Source organism: Halichoerus grypus, chromosome X (genome assembly GCF_964656455.1).
Source record: "Halichoerus grypus chromosome X, mHalGry1.hap1.1, whole genome shotgun sequence".
Classification (NCBI taxonomy): domain Eukaryota; kingdom Metazoa; phylum Chordata; class Mammalia; order Carnivora; family Phocidae; genus Halichoerus; species Halichoerus grypus.
In genome coordinates this window covers 103,060,263-103,085,018 of record NC_135727.1, presented here as the reverse complement: position 1 = coordinate 103,085,018, position 24,756 = coordinate 103,060,263, and the positions used below count along the sequence as shown (strand labels likewise).

Sequence of the window (24,756 nt, the reverse complement as noted above, 5' to 3'; positions counted from 1 at the left end):
ATGAGAGACAGCAGTAGGGGAAGAATTTTTTTTTTTTAAGATTTTATTTATTTATTTGACAGAGAGAGAAAGAGAAAGAGTATGAGCTGGGGGAGGAGCAGAGGGAGAGGAAGAAGCAGACTCCCTGCTGAGCAGCGAGCCCAACGCAGGGCTCCATCCCAGGATCAAGGGATCCTGACCTGAGCTAAAGGCAGACGCATAACCAACGGAGCCACCCAGGTGCCCCCTTTTTAAAATTATTTCCTCTAATCATGTTCTTGTACTGTCAACCTCAGCTCCTTCCTAGCTCAGGCTGCAAGCACACACCCCCTCAAACTTCACCCCTGCACACTTACCTAGGGCAAAAGGATCTTTAGTCTCCTTAGTGGTTTCTTATGAAATTATACTTTAGTTCTTGAAATGTTTATTTTCTTCCCCCTTCTATAATTTCCGTGTAATTTTTTGGTGATGTAACCAGCACTTTTAAACATCTTGGCAAGAAGTTGAGGCTTCTGTGCAATGATTTCCTTTCATTTGTTTCCTCTCCCATGGCTCTACAGAAAGTAATATTCCTCATTGTGGTAGGAAAAAAATGACTCTCCAACAATGTCCATGCCCTAATCCCCAGAACCTGTGAATATGTTATGGTACACAGCGAAAGGAACTTTAAAAATGTAAATAAGGTTACAAATCAGTGACATTAAGAGAGAGTATCCGAGATTATCCAAGTAGGCCAAATCTAACTATTTGAGTCCTTAAAAGCAAAATAACTGGGGCACTTGGGTGGCTCAGTCGGTTAAGCGTCTGCCTTTGGCTCAGGTCATGATCCCAGGGTTCTGGGATTGAGCCTCGTGTCTGGATCCCTGCTTAGCGGGGAGCCTGCTTCTCCCTCTCCCACTCCCGCTCCCCCTGCTTGTGCTCTCTCTCTCTGTGTAAAATAAATAAATAAAATCTTAAAAAAAAAAAAAGCAAAATAACCTTCTTCAGCTGGGGCAGAAGAAATGAAGCAGAAGGATAAGTCAGAAATATTTGAAGCAAGAGAAGGACTTGACTATAGTTTCTGATTTGAAGATGGAGAGGCAACATGATGAGATAACCATTAAGTTAAGTGACCCCAGCTGAGAGCCAGCAAGAAAATAGGAACTTGGCGCTAGAACCAAGAGGAATTTAATTCTGCCAACAACTTACAGGAATTTGGAAAGATTTTTCCCTAGAGGCTTCAGAAAATAGCTTAAGCCAGTCAACACCTTGATCTTAGCCTTCTGGAAACTTAAGCAAGAAAAATCAGTCAAGCCTACTATGATGTGGGGTGGCCGAGCGCAATGGTCAAGAAAGAATTCTTGAGATGTTTTATGGTGCAAAAAGGTGCTTTTATTATAGCATGGCGACAGGACCATGGGCAGAAAGAGCTGCACTTGTAAGGAGACTGATTATATACTTTTAAGTTTCGGGGGGAGGGTATAGATAATATAAGTCTCTAAAGGATTTCTGTATGTTAAAGAAGAGTTATAGGATCCTGGAGGTCTGGCTATTGTCAAGATAAGTTTGCTTTTAGACTCTAGCAAAACATTAACAAACATTAAAGCAGCCATGCATTAAGGAGGGCATGTGATGGAATGATCACTGGGTGTTATATGCAACTGATGAAGAAGCTAATGATGTACTATGTGTTGGCTAATTGAATTTAAATTTAAAAAAAGAAAAGAAAGAAAGAAAAAAAAGAAAAGAGCCATGAGTTCCTGGAGGAATGTTAAGCTCTGCCTATCTCAGGCAATCAACCTTGCAATCAACCTCATTATTCATTAGTGGGCTGAAAGTTGTGAGAAAATTTAATTTTATCTACATTTCCCTTGGCTTTGTTCTCCTCATCACATACCAGATTTCTGAACTATAGAAACTGTGAGATAATAAGTGTGTGTTGCTTGGGGCTATTAAATTTGTGTTAATTTGTTATAGCAGTCATGGAAAACTCATACACTCATATGCAACCCACTCCCAGCATTCCCCACATTCAATCAAGCAACCTATAGATTCAATGCAATCCCTATCAAAATTGCAATAATGTTTTTTACATAAAAAGAAAAATCCTTTCTAAAATTCATATGGAACCTCAAAGGACCCGAATAGCCAAGATAATTTTGAAAAAAAGAGCAAAGCTAGAGGTTGCATGCTTCCTGATTTCAATATTTATTACAACACTTCAGTAATCAAAACAGTGTAGTATAGGCTTAAAGACAGACATATAAGCCAATAGAACAGGATAAAGAGCCCTCACATATATGGTCAAGTAATTTTCTACCAGGATGCCAAGAATTTAAAATGGGGGAAAAGACAGTCTTTGCAACAAATGGTATTAGTACTACTGGCTTTCCACATAGAAACAAATAAAGTTAAACATTTATTCCATATGTAAAAATTAACTCAAAATGGATCAAGAATCTAAATGTAAGACCTAAAGTTATAAAATCCTTAGAATAAAACAGGGGAAAAGCTTTATGACACTGGATCCAGCAATGATTTATTTGATATGACACCAAAAACACAGGTAACAAAAGTAGAAGTTAATTGTACCACTGTATTAAATCAAAATTAGAATTCTGTGCATAAAAGGAAACAATCAACAGAGTAGAAAGGCAACCTATAGAATCTAAAAATATCTGAAAATCATATATCTAATAAAGGATGAATACTCAGAATATAAAAAGAACTCATACAACTCAACAACAACAAAAAACCCCAAATAATCTGATTAAAAAATTGGCAAAGGCTTAAATAGACATGTCTTAAAAGAAGATAAACAAATGTGCAATAAGCAGATGAAAAGATGGTCAACATCACTAATCGTTAGGAAAATACAAATCAAAGTTACCAGGAGATACCATCTCACACCAATCAGGATAGCTACTATCAAAAAATAATAATAATAAACAAAGAAGGAAGAAAGAAAACAACTGTTGGTAAGGATGTGGAATAATCTGAATTCTTGTGCACTGTCAGTGGGAATGTAAAATGATATAGTTCCTGTGGAAAATAGTATGGTGCTTCCTCAAAAACTTAAAAAATAGAATTACTATATGATCTAGTAATTCTGTTTCTGGGTATATACTCAAAAGAATTGAAAGCAGGGTCTTTAGATATTTGTACACCCATGTTTATGGCAGCATTATTCACAATAGCTATTCACAAAAGCAACCCAAGTGTCTATCAAGAGATGGATGGAAAAGCAAAATGTGGTATATACATACAATGGTATATTATTCAGCCTTAAAAAGAAGGAAATTCTGCAATATTTCACAATATGGATAAACCTTGAGAACATTATGCTAAGTGAAATAAGCCAGTCACATAAAGGCTAATACTATGTGTTTCAACTTACATGAGGTACTTAGAGTAGTCAATATTATAGAGACAGAAAGTAGAATGGTGGTTGCTTGGGACTGGGTAGAGAGAAGAATAAATAATTATTATTTAATATGTACAGAGTTTTGGTTTTACAAGATGAGAAGATTTCTGGAGATAGATGGTAGTGAAGTACACTGTACAACATGAGCATATTTAATACCATTAAACTGTATACCTAAAAATGGCTAAATAGTAAATTCTATGTTATGTGTATTTTATAATTTTTTAAAAAATGGAAAAATTAATAGAGGTAAATATTGATTCTTTGAAGAGAGTAACAAAATTAATAAACTTAGGGTTAGACTGATGAATAAATGATAGATAAGGCATACATTATTAATAAAGTGAAAGCAAAAAGATTGTCCTTATAAGAAAATTAGAATATTTTATGTATAACTTGATGCCAATACATTTAACAATTAACATAAAATAGGCCATATCCTAAAGAAACACAAATAATACAAGATGTCATAATCCAAATTCCATTAAAATCAATCCTTTTAAAGAACTTCTCACAAAGTACACCCCATACTCAGATGACTTCACAAGTAAATTCTTATATATATTTTAACATAAATATCACCAATTTTTTTAATTTAAATTCAATTAGCCAACATATAGTACATCATTAGTGTCCGATGTAGAGTTCAATAATTCATCAGTTGCATATAACACCCAGTGCTCATCACATAATGTGCCCTCCTTAATATTACCTATTTTTAAATAAATTCTTTAAGACAGGAAAATGAAAGAATATTTATTTTACTGTATAGGTATAGTATAATTATCTCAAAACCTGACATAGGACATTATAAGAAGGAAAAATCCCAACTCATGCTATTTTTTCTCATGAATAGGTGCCAAATCATAAACAAAATATTGATAAACCAAATACAGTGTTAGATGAAAACTAACACATAATGGTCAAGTTGGTTATATTACAGGAATCAATGTAATCCCCCCTATTAAAAGAAGAAAATTAAAAAAGAATATCATCATTTCAATATATATAGAAATAGCAAACAAAAAATAGCAACTAGAAGGAAAATCTGTTAGGAATAGAATGGAACTTCTGTAATCTGATTATTATCTACCAACTGCCTGCATTAATTACCATACGAAATCCTAGATGATGCAATAAGGCAAGGGATAAGGAAGAGTGGACATAAAGAGTTAAAACACTGCTGTCTGTGTATAAAGTTGAAAAGTTTCTACTGATGAACTCTTAGAATGAAGAAGTGAATCAAATACCTGATTATACAGTATTGGAAGTGAAAATTCTACACAGGAAACTAAAAACATTCTGAGAAATTGAAGTTCATACATCCTAATAAATATAGCAGGTCCTTAGATTGGAAGATTTGGCATATAAAGATGTAAATTTTGAATTTCAAAACCAAGCAAAATAATGAAGAGATACCTCACTATATACATATATATTATATAAAGATAGATATATCTTTATGTACCTATATAGATTAAATACAGATATTAACATAATAAATATATATATTTGTTCTCCCAATGGCTAACAAATACATATATATATTTGTTCTCCCAATGGTTAATAAACTTAAGGACTGGCAATCAACCTCATTATTCATCAGAGAAATGAAAATTAAATCTCAATGAGATACTCCTACACACCCACCAGAATGGTTCAAAAGAAAGGAAAAGAAAGCTAGCAATACCAAACTCTGGCAAAGATGCAGTGCAAATGAAATTCTCACACACTGTTGGAAGTTTAAATAGGTAAATACATAGAATCACTTTGGGAATCTGCCTTCTATTGAAGTTTAATATGAACATGCCATTTGTTCTAGCAGTTTCATTCCTACACAAATACACAAAAGAAATGCATGCATGTATTGACCAAAAGGTATGCACAGTAATATTCATAGCACCATTATTTATAATAGCCCCAAAGTGATACCTTCCTAAACATCTTTCAATGATAGAATGGATAAATATATAATGGAATATTCTTACATTGGAATATCAACAGGCAATGCAAATATACTTTATAAACTGACAATATTTTATGAGAGATGACTAAGAATAATGCTCACATAGTGCAGGAGAAGAGATATTTGTTTTAAGAGAGGAAGATTACCAGGATAGTGAATAATTTATAAATTACTATGACTATTTTTGTTCATAAATATCTTTGTATTTTTTAAAAATGTTTTCCCAAACACAACCTTATTAAGCAGAGGAATTTTATAATTAGTCCTCAGAAAATGAAAATTCTACTATGCCTTCATTAAGCAATATACACAGTGCATATATAATTCTGACTAGAGCAAAAACAGTTAAATACAAAATTGTTAGGTAAATTTTCACAAATAAGCATGCATAAAGTATAGGAAGACCAGTGAGAATCAGGCCATCAGATAGTGCAAATCCAATAAGTTATCATATATTACTTATGAAAGTTAATTTTATGTGTCAACTTGCCTAAACTATAGTGCACAGTTCAAACACTATTCTAGATATTGCTGTGAAGATATTTTGTAGACGTGGTGATGTTGTGGTGGATGATGTATGATCTACAATCAGTAGATTTTAAGTAAAGGAGATTATTGTCAATATTGTAAGTGGGCCTCATCCAATCACTGGAAATACTGTAAAAGCAAAACCAAAGTTTGCCTGAAGAAAGAGAAATTCTGCCTCAAACAGGAGCATCAACTGTTGCTTCAGTTTCCAGCCTATAGGCTCGCCCAAAGCTTTTCAGACTTGCCAGCCTGCACAAACGGCCAGCCAATTTCCTGAAATAGATTGATCTACCTACATCTGTATCACTATCAAGATATATATAACATGTTTATCTACATCTACCTCCTACTGGTCTGTTTGTTTCTTTTTCTCTGGAGAACCATGACTGATACAGATTTTGGTACCAACAGTAGCTCTAAAGGAACATAAACTTCAGAATGAGTTGAGGGAATTGATTTTGGGGTTTCTGAAATTGGTTCTGTAATCTGATTAGATTTAAAGCACTAATGACTCTATTTCCAGTGTAAAGATGGCCCTAAAAGTCCATGCTGTAATGGCAATAGATATATGTAAAATATCACTATTGAATACTTAAAATATTTATAAAAAGGCAAGTTTCTAGGTTATCATAAACTTGATACCTTAGAACATTTTTGTCAAACTCTCAAGTATAATGAGACTGGCTGCTTAGTCCTAACTGTACTGAAGAAAGTGGGGAAAGACACGGATGAATGCAGGGCTTCAAATTCCCTGCTCAAGCACCTTATAAATGAAGGAAAATGTCTGTATTAGTCAGCTAAACTGCATCTTAACCCATTCAGGCTGCTATTTAAAGAATACCATAGATTGGCTTAAACAATAGACATTTATTCTCAGAGTTCTTGAGGCTGGAAAGTCCAAGATTGAGGTCCAGCAGGGTTTGACTTCCGATAAGGGCTCTCTTCTTGACTTGTAGACAGTCACCTTCTTGCTTTGTCCTCACATGGTCTTTCCTTGATGCATGTCTCTCTCCTCCTCTTCTAAAAGGTCACCAATCCTTTTAGTATAGGACCTGACCCTTATGAACTTGTTTAATCTTAACTGCTTCTGAAAAGCCCTATTTCCGAATAGTAGGGCTTCAATATATGAGTTTGGAGAAGGGCACAATTCAGTCCATATGAGTTATTATGTCTGACCTGAAAGAAACCTTTATCTCCTATAGCCACAGGGCTGACATTGTTGAAAACCAAACACAGAACCTCATCTTGTGAGTAGTTAAATTCATCACAAATTGAATAACTAATCTTGTAGGTATCTTAAAGTGAGGTCATATGTTAGGAAAGAACCAGATAGTAAATATTGGAATGGGCACATATGAGTAGATCCCAAATAAAACTGGGTACATCAAATCCCTAAGTTCCGTTAAACCTACTTTGTCAGTAGAGGCAGTCTTTCTACCCCCCATCTGAGGAGGTTAACACTGCTTTACCTGAGGGATCATAAAGTACATGCACAATGAGGTACCTGCCTTGCAAGATATTATTGATTCTCTTCTGGACCCACTCTACTGTCTTTGCTTCTAGACCTAAAGACTCAATTTCCAGCAAGACTTAAAAGGTGAAGGTGAAATAAAGTTTGGCCCATGAGGAAGTGTGCTCCAAAAGAACTGAATGATTTTTTCCAATTTATATAGATAGGGACATGGAGAATATATGTGAGAATGGAGATTAAGGGTGTGGGCTAAGGGTGGAAAAAAACAAAGTTGGTTTAGGCCAATTTACTGATATGGGTCCACTAAAGAGAGACTTTGAATTCAGTGTTGTAGCTTGAAGGGTTAGAAAGGGATCTAACAGTTTATTTAGTTGGTTGGCTGAAATATGGACCAAAAGGTGCCTACTAAACATGAATTTCAGTGCCATAATTGCACTGGTATACTGTAGATTAAAGGCTTAGAGAGATTGGGATATTGGCCTGGTTTTATGTAAGAAATGCTCACCCATCTGGGTAGGGTCCAGAGGACACACATTTCACCACAACTATGAGAAATAAATTTGTGAGGGGAGCCACAGCATTCTTGTAGAGCTCTATAGTCACTCTTCTCTGTAGATCAGAAATTACAGCAGAAACTGATGCCAGTTAACTGAGATTCTTACATACAATGGTGGTAATTGTATCCCAAAGTAGCAGGCACCAGGTGGTAGCATATATTCACCAAAGATAGGTGGGTATGGTTACCATAATGGAAAGCAGAGTTAAAGCAATAATCAGAATAGTCTAACTCACAGAGACCTATGGCAATGGCTAGTTAATTACGGCATCCCCAGAAGAGAAATAGATGGGCAGTCTACAAAATTCTTATTTGACCTGTATATATGGAAGAGTTCTAGGTGGAATGAACAGAAGTCTAACTTGAATCACCAAAACAGAATCATGACTCTTCAATCAATTCCCAGAGTTGAGCTAGTTTACAGACCCAGAGCTCTTTGAATGAAGGAGAGGCTGGGTACCCTTGTAGAAGAATTCTGCTATACTGTTTATACCTTTAGTCTTTTTCCCAGCCTTCCCCAAGGGACATACAGACTTTTACCAGAGTAACTCTGCTTTGAGGAAAAGGAGATATATTTTTTTAGTGATTACTGGACACTGGCACTGAATTGATGCTAATTCCAAGAGAGCTGAAACATCATCATGGTCTACCAGTCAGAGCAGGGGCTACGGAGCTAAGTGAGTTTTAGGTTATGACCACCTCACAGTGGGTCTAATGAGTCCCTAAACATACCCTGTGGTTATTTGTACCCTTCAGGAATACATAATTGGAAGAGACATGCTCAACAACTGACAGAATTCAAATACTAGTTCCCTCACCTATGGAGTGAGGGATGTAATAGCAGGAAAGGCCAAGTGGAACCACTAGAATTGTTTCCACTAAGGAAAATAGTAAACCCAAAGGAATACCTCATTCCTGGATAGATGGAAAAATTAGTGCCACCATCAAGGACTAGAAGAAAACAAGGGTCATGATTTTCACCTCATCCCCATTAAATCTGCCTATTTGGCCTATGTAGAAAACAGATTGATCTTGAAAAAGAGCAGTGGATTATCATAAACATAACCAGGTGATGACTGCAATCACAGCTACTATTCCAGATGTGGTTTTGTTACCTGAGCAAATTAACATATCCCTAGTACGTGGTATATAAAATTGATCTGACAAATGCTTTTTTCTCTAAACCTGTTTTTGGTAAAGACCACCAGAAACAGGTTGTTTTCATCTGGCAAGCCAACAATAAATCTTCACTCTCTTAACTCAGAGGTATATTGACTCCCCAGACCTCTGTCATAATTTAGTCCACAGAGACCTTGCTCACCTTTCCCTTCCACAAGACATCATCACACTATTCTATTAAGTTGATGACATTCTGCTGATTGGACCTAGTGAATAAGTAATAGCAACAACTCTGGCCAAACTCTGCCAAATGGTGAGGAATAAATCTAACCAAAATTTAGGTACCTTCCACTCCAGCGAGATTTCTAGGTGTCTAGTGGTGTGGGGCATATTGAGATACCTTTCTAAGGTATTGCATCTGATTCCTCCTATGATTAAAAAAAAAAAAAAAGGAGCCCAATGCCAAATAGGCCTCTGGATTTTGGAGGTAACGGATTCTTCATTTGGTTGTGCTAAGCCACCCCATTTACTGAGTGGCCCAAAAGGCTGCTAGGTTTGAATGGGGCTAGTTTTGAGAAGAAGAAAGGGGTCTGCAACAGCTCCAGGCCACCATGCCATCTGTCTACCATGTGGACCATATTATCCAGCAGATCCAATGATACTTAAAGTTTCAGTGGAAGATGGAGATACTATTTGGAAACTTCGGTAGGTCCCTATAGATGGATCACAGTGCAGATCCTTATGAATTTGGAGTAAAGCTCTGCCATCCTCTGCAGGTAACTACTCTTCTTTTAAGAAGCAGCTTTTGGCTCACTACTAGGGCTTGTAGAGACCCACTTAAACATGGGTCACCAAATTCCCATGGAACCTGAGCTGCCCATCATGAACTGGGTGTTAGCTAACCCACTAAGCCACAAAGTTGGGGATGCACAACAGTATTCCATTATCAAATGGAAGTGGTATAGAAAACACTGGGCCTGAGCGGGTCCTGAAGGCACAATAATTACATGAAGAAGTGGCCCAAATACCCATGGTTCCCATTTCTGCTGCATTTTCTTCTCTCTCCCAGTCTGCATGTATGTGCTCATGGGGAGTTCATTACTAGCAGTTGGCTGATGAAGAGAAACTCAGCTCTGGTTTATAGATGGTTCTGTGCAATATACAAGCACCACCACAAAGAGGACAGCTACAGCACTAAAGCCCTTTTCTGGAACCTTGCTAAAGGACAGTGGTATACAGAAATCCTTCCAGTGGGCAGAAATTCAAGCAGTATATCTGGTGGTTAATTTTTTTTTTTTTTTTGGAAAGAAAAATGGCCACATGTGTGATTTGTATACTTCTTCGTGGGCTGTGGCCAGTGGTTTGGATGGTCAGGGACTTGGAAGGAACCTGATTTAAAAATTGTAACCAATTTGACTCCTCATGTCTCTGAATTGATGGGCTAAGAAAATAATTACTATACCTGCTGGGTTAATTTATTCTTATTAGTAAGGGGAAATTGATTTGCTTCCACATGATAGAAGTAAAGAAGACTATGTCTGTAATATAGGAGATCCCTTAGGGTATCTCAGTACTACCATGCCCTGTGATTATAATCAATAGAAAACTTCAACAACCCCAAATCAGGAAAAACTACTAATGACCCAGACACATTATGAATGAAGGTTTGGGGCACCCCATTAGGCAAAGAATCGTTACCAGCTGCAGGACTTGCTGAAGACAAAGGAAATATAGAATGGGTAGTGAAAGAAAGTAGTTATAAATACCAGCTATGATCATGTGACTACTTGAGGAAATGAAGACTGTAACTGTTAAGAGTGTTTTTTCCTTATTTTGTTGTAAATATATCTGTACGCATATATAATACACACAAAAAATATTTTATTATCTTCCTCTTCTTAACTACTTATACATCATAAGATGTATTCATAATAGTTAAGTTCACATGACAGAATATAAGTTTCAGAATAACGTGGAGAAAAATGAATATCTCCTAAAGATTTCAAATCTCCTTCTGAGAAAAGAGTTATATATTCTTGTTTGTACACAAACAGTTGTCTCATGTTAGATGGAATTATGGCATTGTTATTGTGTTTATTTATAGATTAAATATTGTTAAGAAGATGTATGTGGGTGCCAAATTGACAAGGGATAGACTGATGGTTAGTTTTATGTATCAATTTGGCTAGGCTGTAGTACCTAGTTATTCAAGTACTAATCAACTGTGTTGGTGTGAAGGTATTTTGTAGTTGTGGTTAACATCTATAATCAATTGACTTTAAGCAAAAGAGATCATTCTTATGTGGGATGGCCTCAGCCTATTAGTTGGAAGTCCTTAAAAGCAAAACTATGTTTTCTTTAGGGAAGAAAAAATTCTGCCTCAAAACTCCAGCATTAACTCATGCCTGAGAGTTTTGTCTGCCAGCCTGCCCTACAGATTTCAGAGTTGCTAGTCTCCACAATTATATATTTCAATGTCTTGACATTTCTCTGTCTCTCTCTCTCTACACACACACACACACACATACACACACTGGTTCTGTTTCTGTGGAGAACCCTAACTAACACACTAGTCCTGAATGTTTTTTATATTACTCTGTTAGGCACGTATTAATCTAGTGTGCTGTATAGAATTTTTTACTGCCTCCTGGCTATTAACCTAACATTCAAGGGCAATGAAAATGCTCACAAGGCTTGAACTTTGTGGAGGACTGTATTTCCTCTTAAACAAATCATTCCTCTTTCATGTTATTCTTGTTTCAAAAGGTAAAAGGAAAGGAACATTTTTAGATAAAGGATGCTTATTACTTGAAATTCATGGATAGAGCTCTTACATTGTGAAAGCTCTCAACTCTGCTAACTTTACTGCTTTTGCAGCAAGCATAATATAGACATGGATATAACATTTTTAGACTGACATCTCAGAAGACAGTATATATCTTAAAATGAAATGTTGAAGAAATTATCAGTAGTGTCAAAATTGAAGAAGAAAAAATGTTACCATTCAATTTACTGTGTTTATAGAGTTATATTGTATTTTTCCTTTCCATGTAATTGCTTTATAACCTCCAAACTCTAATCACACTTCTCTCTCCTGATACACTTAGCTAAAATTTAAGTATTAAATAATATAAAATATACATATAGAAAATCATTCCTCATCCCCAACAGTCCCAAATCCCAGACATAATCACAATCAATTGCTTTATAAAAATCTTTAAATGTTTAATTTGAAGGCTACAAAAATAGCAAAAATAATTTTGAAAAATCAAAAATAAAATCAGTTATGATCCCACAAGCTAAACACAACAATTTTCATTTTTGCATATAAGCTTTAAGTTTTTTTATGTACATAGATATTCTGCATAACTTGTCATGTTATATGTGATGTATATATTATGTAACACATATATATGTGTGTATATTGCATAATATAAAAATAAATATATTTTATGCATCGACATACTCCAAAATTGTTATATTAAAGGCTGCATAGAAACAAGATTAAGCAGGAATTCAGAGTATAGGTCACACTCAAGAAAGGGGAAAGAGTTATCCCATGCAAAATCCTTTTCCTGGATCTTTTGACCAAAATCTATATGTTCATTGAACATAACGTGCAAAACCAAATACCTATTAATGGCTGTTTCCAATTTAATGCAATTTAGATCATGCTGTATCATAGGTAAGAATAGCTTATGGCTACTCTTATCAGAAACCTAAATACAATTTCTTAGAAACAAAAAAAAAACCTGAGGTGCTCAGTCCAGTGCTAATCTTGTTTTCTAAGGATACATCAATGATTTAGGCTTTTTCTATATTTCTGCCTTTTATACTTTTTCACATGGCTCCCATACTCAAGATCATAAGATGGCTGCAAGAATCCCAGCCATCCAAAGAAGAAGTGAAACTCTCACTTTTTGCAGATGATACGATACTTTATGTGGAAAACCCAAAAGACTCCACCCCAAAACTGCTAGAACTCATACAAGAATTCAGTAAAGTGGCAAGATATAAAATCAATTGCACAGAAATCAGTTGCATTCCTATACACCAACAACAAGGCAGAAGAAAGAGAAATTAAGGAGTTGATCCCATTTACAAATGCACCCAAACTGTAAGATACTTAGGAATAAATCTAACCAAAGAGGCAAAGGATCTGTACTCAGAAAACTATAGAATCCTCATGAAAGAAATTGAGGAAGACACAAAGAAATAGAAAAATGCTCCATGCTCATGGATTGGAAGAACAAATATTGTGAAATCTATGCTACCTAGAGCAATCTACACATTTAATGCAATCCCTATCAAAATACCATCCACTTTTTTCAAAGAAATGGAACAAATAATCCTAAAATTTGTATGGAACCAGAAAAGACCCCGAATAGCCAGAGGAATGTTGAAAAAGAAAAGTAAAGCCGGTGGCATCACAATCCTGGACTTCCAGCTCTATTACAAAGCTGTCATCATCAAGACAGTATGGTACTGGCACAAAAGCAGACACATAGATCAATGGAACAGAATAGAGAGCCCAGAAATGGACCCTCAACTCTATGGTCAACTAATCTTCGACAAAGCAGGAAAGAATGTCCAATGGAAAAAAGACAGTCTCTTCAACAAATGGTGATGGGAAAATTGGACAGCCACATGCAGAAGAATGAAACTGGACCATTTCCTTACAACACACACAAAAATAGACTCCAAATGGTTGAAAGACCTAAATGTGAGACAGGAGTCCATCAAAATCCTAAAGGAGAACACAGGCAGCAACCTCTTTGACCTCAGCCGCAGCAACTTCTTCCTAGAAACATCACCAAAGGCAAGGGAAGCAAGGGAAAAAATGAACTATTGGGACTTGATCAAGATAAAAACTTTTGCACAGCAAAGGAAACAGTCAACAAAACAAGAGGCAACCCATGGAATGGGAGAAGATATTTGCAAATGACATATCAGATAAAGGGCTAGTATCCAAAATGTATAAAGAACTTCTCAAACTCAACACCCAAAGAACAAAGAATCCAATCAAGAAATGGGCAGAAGACATGAACAGACATTTTTCCAAAGAAGACATCCAAATGGCCAACAGACACATGAAAAAGTGCTCAACATCGCTCAGCATCAGGGAAATCCAAATCAAAACCTCAATGAGATACCACCTCACACCAGTCAGAATGGCTAAAATTAACAAGTCAGGAAAGGACAGATGTTGGCAAGGATGTGGAGAAAGGGGAACCCTCTTACACTGTTGGTGGGAAGGCAAGCTGATGCAGCCACTCTGGAAAACAGTATGGAGGTTCCTCAAAAAGTTGAAAATAGAGCTACCCTACAACCCAGCAATGGCACTACTGGGTATTTACCCCAAAGATACAAATGTAGGGATCCGAAGGGGCACATGCACCCCAATGTTTATAGCACCAATGTCCACAATAGCCAAACTATGGAAAGAGCCTAGATGTCCATCAACAGATGAATGGATAAAGAAGATGTGGTATATATACAATGGAATATTATGCAGCCATCAAAAAAAATATGAAATCTTGCCATTTGCAATGACGTGGATGGAACTAGAGGGTATTATGCTAAGCGAAATAAGTCAATCAGAGCAAGGTAAGTATCATATGATCTCACTTATATGAGGAATTTGAGAAACAAGACAGAGGATCATAGGGGAAGGGAGGGAAAAATGAAACAGGATGAAACCAGAGAGGGAGACAAACCATAAGAGACTCTTAATCTCAGAAAACAAACTGATGGTTGCTGGAGTGGAGGGGGGTAGGAGGGATGGGGTGGCTGGGTGATGGACATTGGGGAGGTTATCTGCTATGGTGAGTGCTATGAATTGTGTAAGACTAATGAATCACAGTCCTATACCCTTGAAACAAATAATATATGTTAATAAAATAAATAAATAAATAAATAAGTAAACAAATAAATAAATAAAAATTTGCTAGGAAAAAAAAATAGAATCCCAGCCATCATGTGTAATGCCAGACAAAAGGCCATCAACTATTTCTTGAGAGATTTCCATATTTATAACCTGTGAGTGTATTTGTTTCATATGCAAATATAATTAAGTTAAGTAATCATAGCTCTAGCAACACATGTATATGAAAAGCTTATATGGATATATGTGTGTGTGTATCTATAAATACACACATTTTCGTATATATAATTTAAAAAGTAACTATTGCTCAAGTAACACACTTATATGAAAAGATATATTTGAAGGAGAGGCCTCAAGGAAGTTGACAAGAAAGTAGAAGTTGACAGATTAGTCTAGGAAGTCAATTACACCATTCAGCATAAGCCTTTGATGATAGCAGTCCTGTGCATTCCAGTAGATTGAAGATGATGCCTACCCTTGGAACATCAGAAGTGATGCTGACTCCTTTAGCCTTGTGGATAAAGTGAAGATGCCTGATAAATGAGATTTTTGAGAGCTTCTGGGACTGTTTTCCATGAAAAGCATTTGTAGTAAAGTTGATATTATTTTGTAAGGACAGTTAAACAGGGGCTATTTGGGATGACCTTGAAGTAATGAAGACCAATCAAAAATATCCAGCTAATAATTTGTTATAGTAATCCAGACATAGGCTAACATAATTCAGAACAAAGACAATGGCAAGAAAAAAAGAAAGAAGGAGACATAATTAAGAGGAAATTCAAGGAAAGAATTTTTCAACTTTTAACAGCTTGTATGTAGGGAACACATTAAACACATCAAAAAATGACATCAAGATATCCAGCCTTGATTGCCTGAAAAAAAAGTGACACTCTTGAGCAAAAATATACCAGTATTTATATTTGCAATTTTCTTCAGAAAGCTATCTCTTAAATGTAAAGGATTAATAGGCATTGATTTGATATGTGGCCTATAGGTTATATATTTAATTCATTTTATATTTAAAATAAAGTTCAAACCTTTATTAAAAGTCAGTGAATCCCTACCCATTTATACTGCTTTCAGCTTTCTCTAGATGGTTAGATGTACCTTGCCAGCTATTTCATTCTTTGTTATTAGAATAAGACAACCACATCTGGAAGTCCCAAAATGCCAGGCGAGGAGGTTTTAAGACATTCAGATTTTCTGTGTCAAGGCCATTGTTCCTAGTTTCTTTACTGAAAATAGCATCACGGTGAGTAATTTCAGACCTCTAGTTGATGACTTTTCCTGTTTGGACAAGAATGTTTTCTGCAGTGAATGAATGCCTCTAAAATCCCACAGAAGAAACAATTCTGCTTTGACACTTTCATTTTATTCCATAAGATGAGTGATTTGTGAGTGAATTGAGGGAATTCTACAGAACCATTTTTAAAACTGTTGTGTAAAAATGTCTCATTGTGTAGATCATCACATACCTTCCAACAGTTACTGGATACTTGGGAAATGGGAGAGGAAGCTGTTTTATTACTATTTCAGTCTCTTTGAAGTTTAAAGTTAAAAATATGGTTGGTTACTTGGAAATTAATAATTAATTAGTTTATAACAAAAAACCCGTCCTTACAAATTATAAGAAATTCCAAATTTATCTAAACATTTCTGCTTTTTATTTAAACTTTTTATAGATTTGGATTTTTCAAAAAGTGAAAATTTCTCTCTTGAGGTGATCATTTTTAAGCTGTAACTACTAAACACTGTTTATGTAATGCCTACCTTATACAAATAAGGTTATCAGAAATAGATCAGGTGGAAATTTCCTGTGCCATGTGAAAAAATTTATTAATACCCATCTTAAAGAAGCAAGGACTATTCAATAAAATGAGAACAGCAATCACCCAGAAAGGACAGGAGTAACTACACATGAGCTATACACTTACATAGTTGAAATATACAGCCTTAAAAAACCCAAATGGAATTCCATTTAAACACAATGGATTTTTACATTATGCTATTTGGTTTCAAAATTTATATATTTTCTCTTTAATCCATAAGGTATTTAGATGACTATTCATTATCTCCCAGTAAAGAAAAATTATTTTCAGAGGATCATACCTTTTATTGGATTCCTTGCTTTTGTCATCTGATTTTTTAAGGTCTGGGAATATGGCCTATAAAAATTTGTTTGGGAGAATATATTCAATTTTTGTTTGCAGCCAAGCTCAAAATTTATATTTGTAAGCTTTACACAAATAAAATAGATTAATATATACTCTCTTATATAGGGTAAAAACTTACCTTCTTACAGAGGCTAATCCCTTCCCCTCACTGTCTCTACTCATAAAAAAAAAAAAAAAAAAATGTTATTGTAGTGCTTAAATCCCAAGCAACCACACTCCTTTGGCTTAAACAAATATATTAAAACATTTTACTATAATGTTTCTGGATTTAGGTATTGTCTAGGAGTTTTTGCTTTATGTATTTTATTGCTTTTTTGTTTGGAGCATAAAAATTGTGGCTGTTTTATATTCTCTGCTGATTATTAATTGTGTTATTGTAAAAACCTGTATGAGTTTTATATTTCTGTTGTAACAAATTACTACAACTCAGTGGCTTAAAATGATGCACAGTTACTATCTTACAGTTTTGTAGATTAAAAGTTTGACATGGGTTTCATTGGCTTTAAATCAACTGCATTCCTATCTGAAGGCTTTAAGGGAAAAATCAGTGTCTCTGACACTTTCAGCTTCCAGTGGCCACCCACACTCCTTGATTCATGGCCCTCTTCCTTCATCTTCAAAGCTAGTAATGTTATAACTCTGATCCTTCTTGTAATCACATCTCCTTCTGATCACATCCAGAAAAGGTTCTCTGCTTTTAAGGACTCAATGATTAGGTTGGGTCATCCCAGATAATCCAAAATAATCTCCTTCTCCAGATCCTTAACCTGAGTCACATTTCCAAAATCTCTCTTTTTAGTTTAACATATTCACAAATTACAGGGGCTGGAGCATCCACATGTTGGGATGGGGGAATATTCTCTCTTTTGTCATAATTAATGATCTTGGTTCTGGTATTGAATGCTGCCTTTTATGATATAAATATTGCCTCTTTTGATTGATTTTTGTTCATATTTGTCTGGTGAATTGTTTCTCATTCTTTTTTTTTTCAACATATCTGTGTTATCTTTCAAAAGTGATGTTTGGGAACTAAATATTTGCCCAAATATTTTTTCACTTTAATTTCTGGCGTTTAGGATGAATTAGTCTATTCTAATTTATTACGATAACTAATATAATTGATTTTCTTTCTTTCATCTTATTTTCGGTAAACCATCTAATAATGTTTATTTTATTAGTACAAAAGAAAGGCAGTCAGCTCCTAAGTGTCCTGACTAGGATCAATTTAGTTTGTTAGGATAAATAACTTTGGAGGCTGCCTATATTTTCATGATGAGGTAGTTTCTTCAAAGATTGCATATAGCTACTTATACTGCCTAGAGTTCCTGTACACTGCAACCTTGCGTCTCTGGAATAGCTGGGAAGCTGTACTCTTCGCCCCAGGCTCTAAAGGAGAAATACTAATTATTACAAACAATGAACTTTAAAACCTACTCTCTTTTGTAGAAAACTTTCCACAAATACATCTAAAATTTCCAACAAATATATGTTACCATGAAGCACATTTTAGCTAAAACTTTCCATCCAAGAAGCTGAGTGTAAGAACAGATGAAGAAGAATACATATTCAAAAAATATTTTTTAATTAAAAAATGAGAAAAATAACATGTATTCAGATCACCATATCCCCAAATTTCCTTTCTATATTCACTTTTTGGCCAACCAAAATCAGGTTTCTGTCCCAACATCTTTTTTTTTTTTTTTTTTTTTTTTTTGCTAAGTACAATGGACATTTTGCTGCACTTACATTAAATTACTTTGCCCTATTTTAAAATAACTATTTCTACCTTTTTTTTCAGAACAATAAACACTTTTATTACCTGACTGAAGATAGGAGGGAGGAAGATTTATTTGCCTTTTCAGGCTTTGATTTTCTTCAGCTAGAACTCTAGCTCTTTACCCTCCAGCACATAGCCTTCTGCTCTGCCACACTGGACTGGTCTTAAAGTGATACATGCAAGAAGCTTGCCCTGATGAAACTGCTCCTCCAGAAGACTGCTGGTTTTGGCATTCTTTTTCCTTCATTATATTTCTTCTGAATTTCCTTTGATCGTTTTTTGTTTAAAATCTCTTGTTCCTAGGGAGTCCTTCTTGAGGCCCAGGAGCAGTGCATAGTGGGACCCGTACCACTGTCAGTAGGGTGTGATTGACATCACAATACAGTTCTTCACCAGGTCTTGGTGCTGACCAGTTCATTGTTGGATGCACTGCAGACAACATCAATAATCCTTGTTTTGCACATACAACACTTGGAGCCCCAGGAGAAGTTCGCCATTCCCCATGTCCAGCCCCAAGGCATGGTACTTTTTTTTAAAAGATTTTATTTATTTAGGGGTGCCTGGGTGGCTCAGTCATTAAGCGTCTGCCTTTGGCTCAGGTCATGATCCCAGGGTCCTGGGATCGAGCCCCGCATCGGGCTCCCTACTCCGCAGGAAGCCTGCTTCTCCCTCTCCCACTCCCCCTGCTTGTGTTCCCTCTCTTGCTGTGTCTCTCTCTGTCAAATAAATAAATAAGATAAATCTTTAATAAATCTTATTTATTTATTTGAGAGAGAGTGAGAAAGAGTATGAGCTGAGGGAGAGGGAGAAGCAGATTCCCTGCTGAACCACCCAGGTCCCTGGCATGGTACTTCTTATTGACTCCCAGAATACAGACTGTGTGTGGGCAGTGGGGGCCAATCTTAGTGTTGGCAGCAGGGCACTCCAGCTCATACTTTCGCTTCTTGTGGAAGGTCTTTCTCTTGCCCCCAGTCTTGCAGCGTTTGTGGCACTAGTCCCAAGAGATGCCCACCCCTATCAGCACTGGCTGTGAAAGAATTATTTCTACCCTCCTGAAAGTCTTTTTTCACTTTCCTCTCAGAAAGTCATATTTTTCTCTTTATATATACCTGGTTTTTTTTTGTCACTTAGGTATATTCTTTATTTTTAAATTTTTTCCAGCTTTATTAGATACGTTTGACAAATTAAAAGTGTATATACTTAAAGTATACAATATGGTGTTTTGAAGTAAATATACCTCATGTAACGATTACCATACTCAACTAATATATCCATCACCTCACATAGTTCGATTCTGTGTGTGTGAAGAGAGCACTTAAGATCTATTCTCCTAACAAATTTCAATTATACAATACATTATTATTTATAATTACTATGCATTCTTTTGTAGTTCCTCTCCATGGCTATTCTTTAGATATTAGCATTTCTTAGACTTATTACTAGGTCTATTTCTTACTCTATACATTCTTTTGGTTAATCTTATCTTCTCCCACCTTTTCAAAACTAGATTTATCCTGACTTGGTGATTATCTGGATGTAGAGATTGAGGAAAGATAGGAATGTAAGATGATACCTATGGTCCTTGATTGGGCAGTTTAATGAATTGCTATTATAATGACAACAGAAGAAGCAGGTTTTGTAAGAAAATAATTGTTAGTTTTGATCATCGTGAGTTTGAGATGCCTGTTATTGAAAGTCAGAAATATTCAGTAACTAGCTGGGTATACAGTCCTAAATAGTAAAATATATTCAGTGCAGGTGTGTGTGTATGTGTATATATATATATATATAGCAATTGTCAGCACTTACGAGGCAACTGAAACCAAGAAACTAGATGAGTATATTGTAGAATAATCTGTAGAGTAGGAAAATGGGGGAGGGGGGAGCAAAAGCCAGAGTTCTAAATAACACCAGTATTTAAGAGTTAAACAGAAGCAAGCCTCATAAAATAAGTATGAGCAGTTAGAGAAATGGGAGAAAACTCAGGAGACTGTGATATAATCAAATCAAAGGAAATATATGCTTGATATAGAGTTGGTTGCTTACCTAATAGCCATTCCCTCCTTCAACATAATTTTACAAACTCTAAATTGTGTTGAGTCAGCAATATGCCCAGGGAAGGGGGGAAATATCTATAGCCACAAAGGATGAATCATGATTGGTCTTAATAAAGTGTGCTAATCTCATACTCCTTTGCTGGTGATTATTTTATAGATTTGTTTATGACAAAATGCTAGTCAATGAGAAGTCAGGGGAAATCTTCTGGAGGGTTCTAAAAAAGGATTACAGTTCTGTGATTGTATGTAATTAGAGATCTTTATTATTTAAGCCACTAATAGTAATATTTGCTATTAATTTTATCCAAACATCCCATACTTGATAAACACCTTGATTACTAAAAAAATGGGTGGTATAAACAACAGTCCCTAAACTGTGCAAAATAGATAAGTAAAGGAGGGCAAATGAGGGCAAGTGGTGACCCAATCATATCAGGATGAGAAACTTGTTACTCTTTTTATATGGAGCAAAATGTGTGGTCAATTTTTTTCTTGTTATATCCTGTGATTCAACCTACATGCCAAATGATGACATATCATAAGAAGTAAGAGGAAATTTCAGGGTATTATCATGTGTTGTCTCTTTCTTGAAGCTTCCAGAAGAGAGAGGGCTGCTTAGGTTAAATGTGGATAGTCACATAGAACTAAAAATTAAGAACAAATGAAACCCAAAGCTAGAAGAAGGAAATAAATAATAAAGATTAGAGCATAGATAAATGAAATAGAGAAGAGAGAAACAATAGACAAAATCAATAAAACTCAAATTGGAGAACTTGGATGAAATAGACAAATTCCTAGAAACACAAACCTACCATTAATAAATTATGAAGAAATGGAAAATCTGAATAGGCTTATAACTTGTAAGGAGGTTAAATCAATAATCAGAAATTTCCCAGTAACAAAAAGCCCTGAATCTGATAGCTTCACTGGCAAATTCTACCAAACATTTAAAGAAGAATTAATAATACTCCTTCTCAAACTCTTCCAAAAAATTCAAGAGTAGAGAATACTTGCTAACTCATTCCAAATGGCCAACATTACCATGATACCAAAGCCGACAAAAATACTAGAAGAAAAGTTAAGTACAAACCAATATGTTTTATGAACATTGATGAAAAACTCCCCAAAAAGTACCAACTAGTGAACAGAACTCAGCAGCATATTAAAAGGATTATACACCATGACCAAGTGGGACTTATTCCTAAAATGCAAGGATGGTTCAACATACAAAAATTAATTAATGGAATATGCCACATCAACAGAATGAAGAGGAAAAAATCATCTCAACTGGTACATAAAAAGCATTTGACCCAATTCAGTAATCTTTCATGATAAAAACATGAAACTAGGAATAGAAAGAAACTACTCAACATAATAAAAGCCCTATATAAAAATCCCATAGTGAACATCATATTCAAAGGTGAAAGACAGATTTTCGACTAAAATCCAGAACAAGGCAAGGATGCCTGCTTTACCACTTCTATTAAACATAGTACTGGAAGTTCTAGCCAGAGTAATTAGGCAAGAAAAGGAAAGAAAAAGCACCCAAATTGGAAGAGAAGTAAAATTGTCTCTGTTTGCAGATGATATAACCTTATATGTAGAAAACCCAAAAAGTCTAAAAAAAAATTGTTAGAACTAACAAATGAATTCAGCAAAGCAGCAGGATACCAATTCAACACAATACAATGGATGAATCTTAAAAACATTATGCTAAATGCAAGAATCAAGACCAAAAATGCGGCATATAATTTGCTTTCATTTATAGAAAATTTCCAGAATAGGTAACTCCACAGACAAAAAAAGCAGATTAGTGATTGTCAGGGTCCAGGGATTGGGGGCGGGGGTGGATAAAGAGTGATTGTTTAATGGGTATGGAAATTCCCTTTAGGGTGATGCAATGAATTGTATAGTTTAAAATAGTTTTGTGTTATGTGAATTTCACCTAGATTTAAAAAAAAAATTAAAAAGTGAAGGAAAAATAAAGGCTTTCTCACACGAATAAAAACAGGGATTTTGTCACCAATTGACCTGCCTTGCAACAAAGGTTAAAATATATTCTTCAAAGAGAAGGAATAAGACATAGGTCAAAAACCAAAATCTATGTGAAAAAGGAAACACATCAGAGAAGGAATACGAGGGTAAAATAAAATTTTCATTTTTCTCATCCTTATTTGATTTAACAGAATTACCTGTTCATAATAATTATTGCAACAATGTATAAGTAATTAGAGCTTATGGATAAGTTAATTAATGACAGCAATGATTTAAGGGATGAGGGGGACAAATTGGAAATACTCTGTCATAAAGTACCTGCACTACCCATGAAGTTGTGGAGTGTTGTATGAAAATGAACTTAAATTACTCATAAATGTTCATGTATTATAAATTCTAGAGCAACCACAAAAAATTTTCAAAAGAAGTATAATTGACATGCTAAGAGAAGAGAAAAATGGAATTATATAAAATAATTAAAACCAAAGAAGCAAAAAAGAGTAGACAAAAAAATAAGGAAAATAGAAAATAATTACACATATGGTACATATTAATTCAACTGTATCAATAATCACTTTAAACTGTGATGTTCTACATATGCCAAATAAAAAACAGAGACTTAAAGAATGGATAAAAAGACAAGACCCAACTACATGTTGTCTACAAGAAACTCACTTTTATTTTTTTTCAAATATTTTATTTATTTATTTCAGAGAGAGAGACACAGAGAGCACAAGCATGAACAGTGGGGAGGGGCAGAGGGAGAAGCAGACTCCCTGCTAAGCAGAGAGCCTGATGTGGGACTCGATCCTGGGACCCCAGGATCATGACCCCAGGCAGACGCTTAACTGACTGAGCCACCCAGGTGCCCCAAGAAACCCACTTTAAATATAAGATACAGCTATATTAAAAGTGAAGGGATGGAGAAAGATCTATAATGCTAACACTAATCAAAAAAGCTTGCATAGCCATATTAATGTCAAGTAAACCACACTTTAGAACAAGGAAAATTATCAGGAATAAGGGACATTTTATCATGATAAACTGATCATTTTCCCAAAATGATATAACATAATCTTAATGTGCATGTGCTTAATGGGAGAATGTCAAAATGAGTGAGGTAAAACTGATAGAACTGCAAGGAAAAATAGATGAATCCGCTATTATAGTTGGAGGCTTCAAAACCCCTCTATCAGTAATTGACAGACCAGCAGGCAGAAAATCAGTGAGGTTACAGTTGAACAGAGCAGTGCCATCAATCAACCGAATCTAATTGACATTTATAAAACACTTCATCCAACAACAGGAAAATACACATTCTTCTCAAGCTCACATAGAACATTCAACAAAATAGACCACCTTCTGGATTATAAAACACACTTTAAGAAACTTTTTAAAAAGATAAATCATGCTTTCAGACCACAATGAAATTAAGCTACAAAATAACAGAAAGGTAGCTAGAAAATAATTGGAGAGTAAACAGCAAACTTCTAAGTAGCAAATGGGTCAAAGAAATCCCAAGAGAAATTTAAAATTATTTTGACCTAAATGAAAGTGAAAACACAACTCATCAAACTGTGTGTGATTTGGTAAACAGCATGCTTAAGGGGACATTTATAACATTGAATGCATATATTAGTAAAGAAAAAATATCTAAATTTAATAGTACAAGCTTTCACCTTAGGAAACTACAGGAAGAAGAGAAATATAAACCTAAAGCAAAGAGAAGAAAAAAACGGAGCAGAAATGAATGAAATGGAAAACACTAAATCAATAGAAAACTAGTAAACCCAAAAGTTGGTACTTGGAAAAGATTCCAGACATTGATAAAACTCTAGCCAGGCTAA

At 35.1% G+C, this 24,756-nt stretch overlaps 1 pseudogene; it reads right to left on the bottom strand.

The window, feature by feature from the left end:
• Positions 1-18,926: 18,926 nt before the first annotated feature.
• The window catches only part of LOC144380404 (small ribosomal subunit protein eS8 pseudogene), a 99,901-nt pseudogene continuing 94,071 nt past the window's right edge, over positions 18,927-24,756 (bottom strand).